The sequence below is a fragment of the Sarcophilus harrisii genome, chromosome 3 (assembly GCF_902635505.1).
Source record: "Sarcophilus harrisii chromosome 3, mSarHar1.11, whole genome shotgun sequence".
Lineage (NCBI taxonomy): Eukaryota > Metazoa > Chordata > Mammalia > Dasyuromorphia > Dasyuridae > Sarcophilus > Sarcophilus harrisii.
The window spans coordinates 454,468,194-454,474,539 of record NC_045428.1 but is presented as its reverse complement, the minus strand read 5'-3'; the positions used below and the strand labels follow the sequence as shown (position 1 = coordinate 454,474,539).

Below are 6,346 nucleotides of genomic sequence, written 5' to 3'. Positions count from 1 at the left end.
GAGAGTGGGGAGTAGGAAGGAAAGCTTCACCTTGAGTTGGTCCCAGAGGATGGAGAGACGAGTGATCTAAGTAGATTCAATCCTTGTTTCTTTTTTTTTTTAATTTTTATTTAATAGCCTTTTATTTACAGGCAATCCTTGTTTCTTTCTTGCCAAGCATATCTAATAGTAGTTTAAAAAAAAAAAAAAACGTGTTTCATTGTTATTTTATGTAATGTTCTCTTTTCTCAAATATAATCATTCTCTGGGAGCAGATTTCTTGGGGGGCTTCTGGAGGCAGCCTTAGTTTCAGTTCAGTAAAATCTCTTCAAATGCAGCAAGGAGTTAAAGTCCAGTCCTTTATTGTCTCTTCCTAAATAACCCAGTTAGCTTTCTTCGGTTCTGGAGCTCTTATTGCTAGTCCTTTGTCTCTTCCAGCTTCAGCTTCAGCCTCTAGCTCCCTCTGAATCCTGGCTCTAAATCTCCCCAACTGACTCCTGGCTGAGGCTCCAAGAGCTTCTTATATATGATCTCTTAAAGGTATGAACTCAAAGGTTGACTCCTCCTCCGAGAGTGGGATTGTGGGAGCTGTGACTTGTGACTCCACTGAACTTGTGAATCTCGAACGCTAATGTGTGAACTCTTAAAGGAGTGAAAGGTATGAACTAGAGAACTGCTAAGCACAATGCTAAAATTAGACAACTGACTTATCACTTTGTAAGAATCCTAACAATTCTAACTTTGACAAACACCACAAATCTGAACATTTCTAAATACAAACCAGAATAGAAAATTAGATTCTCATTAGATTGTAAGCTACTTGAGGGCAGAGACTTTTTCTTTTTTATTAATTTTACATCCCTGGCTTAGCACAGTACCTAGAAAATAGTAGGCACTTAATAAATGTTTATTGATTTGTCAATATTATCAATTTTATCAAAATTATCAATAATCAAAATTATCAATTTTATTGATAAGTATTTTTAAATTCAGCTCATTAGTTCCAAAAACTGTCCTACTTGTCTATTTTTCTCTAAACTACCTTCTGTTCTGTAAAATTTTTAATGCTTTCTTTTTTTCCTTTTCTTTCTTCTTGTTTTCTTTCTTTCTGTCCCCTTATCACTAGACTCTTTTCTCCCCAATTTTCCCTCACCAAAAAAACTAATTTTTTTCACTATATCTTTCTTTATTTTAATTTTTTTGTTATACATGTTAAAATATATATTAAATCCAATATTTGTAAACATATTTATATAATTCTCTTGCTGCACAAGGACAATCAGATCAAAAAGGAAAGAAAATGAGTAAGAAAAAAATGCAAGTGAACAACATAAAATAGAGTGAGAATGTTATGTTGTGATCCACATTCAGTTCCCCCAGTCCTCTCTTTGGGTGTAGATGTCTCTCTTCATCACAAGATCATTGGAAGTGGCATCAATCATCTCATTGTTGGAAAGAGTTTTATATTCATCAGAATTGATCATTGTATAATATTGATGTTGTCATATATAATGATCTCCTGGTTCTGTTCACTTCACTTAGCATCAGTTCATGTAAATCTCTCTAGCCCTCTGTGAAATCATCCTCCTGATAGTTTCTTATAGAACAATGATATTCCATAATATTCATATATCATAATTTATTCAGCCATTCCTCAACTGATGGGTATACATTCAGTTTCCAGTTCTTTGCCACTACAAAAAGGGCTGCCACAAACAATTTTGTACATGTGGGTCCCTTTCCTTCCTTTAAGATATCTTTGAGATATAAGCCCAGTAGAGACACTGCTGGATCAGAGTTGCACAGAAAAATTCCACCTTTTAAAAACTCTTTCTTATAACAAGTGAGCAGAATCATACAAAACAGATCCATATTTTAGCCATGTCTAAAAAACTTTTGTCTCATTTACACTTGCATCAAGAAGTAGGGAGCATCTTGGTGATTTGGTTAGTCAATGCATTGTTGTTAGTCACTTGCATTCTTGATGCAAGTGTAAATTTTTTACAATGTTGTAAAAGAAAAATAATCAAGACTTTCAACATTATTTTTCTTTTACAACATTGTAAAAATTGGTTTAATTAGTCATTGCATTAAGAATTGCAACATTTTCTTTACAATGTTTTTTCTAAAAATTGTCCTTTTTACTTCATTTTGCATCATTTTCTATATATCTACTCACATTTCTTTATATATGTTCTTTTTGTCATTTCTCACTTCAATATTCCATTATAGTAATATACCATAATTTGTTAAATCATTTCTCATTTGATGACTGATTCCTCATCTTTAAATTCTTTCTTATGACAAAAAGTTCTGCTGTTAACATATTTTTTACATATGGGTTTTTCTTTCTCTTCTATCTTTGGGATATATACCTGGTAGTGATATTAGTAGATCAAGTAGTATACATAGTGCAATGACTTTGGAATCATACTCCAAATTGTTTTCTACAATAGTTGAACTGATTCAGTGCTCTACCACAGGCAGATGAGTATGCTTGTCCTCCCACATTCCTGCCAACAATTGTCATTTTCCATCTTTATTATATTTGCTCATCTAGTATGTGAATGAAATAGAACCTCAGAATTATTTTAATTTGTATTTTTCTTATTAGTGATTTGGTGCATTTTTATGCTATTTATTAATAGCCTGGTTTATTTTTTAGAACTTTCAAGGTATATATCCTTTGACTATTTATTTCTTAGGGAATGGATCTTGTTTGTATATGTTTGGATTAGTGTCTAACATAGCTTGACTATCACACTTTTATCAGAAAAACTGATTGCAATGTTATTTTTCTCAATTGGGCAAATCCCTTAAACTTCTTAAAAGTGAATTTCTTCATCTGTAAAATAAGGGTGCTAAGCTACACTAGATGGCCTTTGAAGTTCCTTCCAGATATAAATCTATAGTCCTATGATTCATTTCTCTTCAGATCTTAGCTAAATTAATTTTGTTTGTTCCAGAGATTTATCAATACTGTGTTATCAAAATGGTTTATTTTATGTCCTATATCCCCCCTCTCTAAAGAAATCTTCTCCTACCTATAGTTGTACAAGGTATCTTTTTCCACTGACCTCTATTTGTTTATGATAAACATTTTGTATTTACATTATTTTTGAATGGGATGATCTGACCCTTTTTGTTCTGGACATTTACTGTTGGATTTTACTTTCCATACTGAGTGTGAAACCACTGATTGGGACAAGGCTGACTATGCCACCTAGTTGCTCTATAACCACTAAAAAAAAACCCCACAGATCTGATTTATTAATAACAATTGTACACAAAGTGATTTGATTGAATTTTCAGCTAATTCTTAGAGACATACATACATTATTCCAGGAACATCTATCTCAATGTTTCAAGGATTTCTCTGCTGGTCTCATATTTCTGTGGTTATAGAAAAAAATCCTGATCATCTCCAAAGTAGTCTGAAATCTCAGTGGATTTACTGTAGGATTTTAGCAATGTATCTTCCCCATGAGTTGCCTTCATGTATCTGTACATTTTTCCAACATTCATGAAGAAAACTGTTAACTGAAAATGTTTGAATACCAAATGACAGAGTGGAAAAAAAATTGAGCACATTATGGAGAATTTCTCCCAAGAAGTAGAGGCTATTGTCATTATTGTTACTAGAAAAATAATTCCAAACTCAAAGGCATGTGAGCATTAAACTGAATTTTAAAAAATCAATCTTTTATAATAATAGCTAATTATATTGACTTTATATATGTTATTTCATTTGATCCTAATAAAAACCCTGTCACATAATGAAGCCAAAATTTCAGTAATAAATAGAAACATTTTAAAACTGCATCGGCTTTGAACCAACAATACTATTACTAGGCCTATATCCCAAAAACATCAAAGAAAAAAGAAATTTGTACAAAATTTGTACAAAAATATTTATAGCAGCACTTTTTGGGGTGGCAAAGAATTGGAAAGTGAGAGGATACCCACCAATTGGGGTATAGCTGAACAAGTTGTGGTATATGATTATTTTTTTATCAGTAAAAAATCCTTTGGAAAATGTTTAATAAAGACTATATGCCTGCAAAGTTGTCAATAAGTCTCTGATTTACATAGGAACTTGGTACCTGGATGATGCAAATATTAATTCAGTCAGTCTCTCCAATCAAATTACCTCTTTTTTATAGCTTTTTATATACAAAATACATGTATGGTAATTTTCCAACACTGACTCTTGCAAAAACTTGTTTCAACTTTTCCCCTCCTTCCCTCCACCCCCTCCCCTAGATAGATGGCAGGTAGTCCCATACATGTTATATATGTTAAAGTATATGTTAAATACAATATATGTATACATATTTATATAGTTATCTTGTTGCACAAGAAAAATCAGATTTTGAAAGAAGATAAAAAGTAACCTGAGAAGAAAAAAACAAAAATGCAAGCAAGCAATAACAGGAAGAATGGAAATGTTATGTTGTGGTCCATACTCATGTCCTGGTGTTCTTTCTCTGACTGTAGCTGGTTCTGTTCATTACTGATCAATTGGAACTGATTTGGATCCTCTCATTGTTGAAGAGAGCCACGTCCATCAGAATTGATCATCATGTAGTATTGTTGTTGAAGTGCATAATGATCTCCTGATTCTGCTCATCTCACTCAGCATCAGTTCATGTAAGTCTCTCCAGGCCTCTCTGAAATCATCCTGTTGGTCATTTCTTATAGAACAATAATATTCCATAACATCCATACACCACAATTTATTCAGCCATTCTCCATTTGATGGGCATCCCTTCAATTTCCAGTTTCTGGCCACTATGAAAAGGACTGCACAAACATCAAATTACCTCTTAAGTAACAAATCAAGAGCTTGGTCAAGAGCTGCTTTTTACAGATGATAATGTGATACTAGTGTGGAGGAGTCAAGGAGAAAATACTGGATGGTCTTTTTCATATAGGAAGTGATGTGAATGGACTGAATCGGCACCAAAACTTCAAACCAACAAGTTGCGCAAACCACCAGTAGAATACACAGTGAAAACACAGTCAGAACTCTGAATGCTAATGTAGAAGAGACACTGCTAGGAAGAAAGGTAGTGTTTACTCAGACTTACATAAATAGTGGGGTCTCCCAAAATATACACAAGATCTGGAATCCAAATAAAAATGACCGAAAAGAAATAAATTCAAATAAGTTCAAATCCTTGGTTGTCTGAGAGAGATTCAGGTAGTGATCCAAACCTGCTGGAAGGAAAGCTGGACAATGCAGAAAGCTCAAAGCAAAGTACATAATTTGAGGTAACAAATAGATACAGTATTTTGTACATCTAAAATTCCAAAGAGCAAAGTCATGGAACTAGGCTATAAAAGACAGGCCCACCAAGAGCAAGAAACTAATGAGCATTATAGACATGCAACAATAATCAGAAAACTTTGGTAAGTGTTGTTCCTTCTCATGGCTATCATCAAGATGTTTAGGAATATTTTCACAAGTACAGTTAAGAATACCATATAGTTGGGATCTAAAGGTGGGTACCCAGGATGTGACTGGAGCTGAAAGCTATGTTTATCTGGAGAAATAAACAGAAAGCTTGGTGGTTCATATAACATATTGTTTTCAAAAAGTGATTGTTTCCTATACTCTGCCTTTTCCAGGGGTTACTTCTCAGTTGAATGGTCTTTCTAAATGGGTTATGTCTATCCCTTCCCTTCCATCCTGAGCCTATCACTGCTTCCAGTTCTGCTTCTTAGCTCTCCTTTGTCTTTCACTGATATGAGACCAAAAAGATCACAGAAAAGTGTGGGAGGGGAAAAAAGCCAGGGAAAGTGGGAACATCAGTCTTCCTCTGATTCTCAGAGGATGAGTAAAAGGAAGGATGACAAGGATCAAGTCCTTGGAAGTGTCAGGTTTCCTGTGATATATAATTGTGATGGAACACTATTGAGCTGCAAGAAAGGTTAGTTTAAGAAAAATCTGGGAAGGCTTTTATGAATTGATGCAAAATGAAGTGAGAAGAACCAGAAAAGCATTGCACATAGTAATAGCAATATTGTAACAATGATCTATTGTGATTTGAGTTAGCTATTCTGCTTGACATGATTTGAGACAATGCCATAATGTTCATGATCAAAAAATGCTATCCACCCTCAGAGAACTAATAAACTCTGAGTACAGATTGAAGTGCGTGTAGGTATGTGTGTTTAGCTTTATTTTTCTTGCTTTTTAACAACATGGCTGATATGGAAATATATTTTGCATGATTTCACATGTATAATTGATTTCTTTTCAATGGGTGAGGGAGCAGTGAAAAGGCAGGAATTTGTAACTCAAGGAATTTTTAAATGCTAAAAAATGAATGGTAAATTTATCTTTAAAAAAAATCAAATAACT

General features: G+C 33.6%; 1 pseudogene; it reads right to left on the bottom strand.

The window, feature by feature from the left end:
• Nucleotides 1–4,770: 4,770 nt before the first annotated feature.
• LOC111719821 lies at nucleotides 4,771–5,565 on the bottom strand (annotated as a pseudogene).
• Nucleotides 5,566–6,346: the final 781 nt, after the last annotated feature.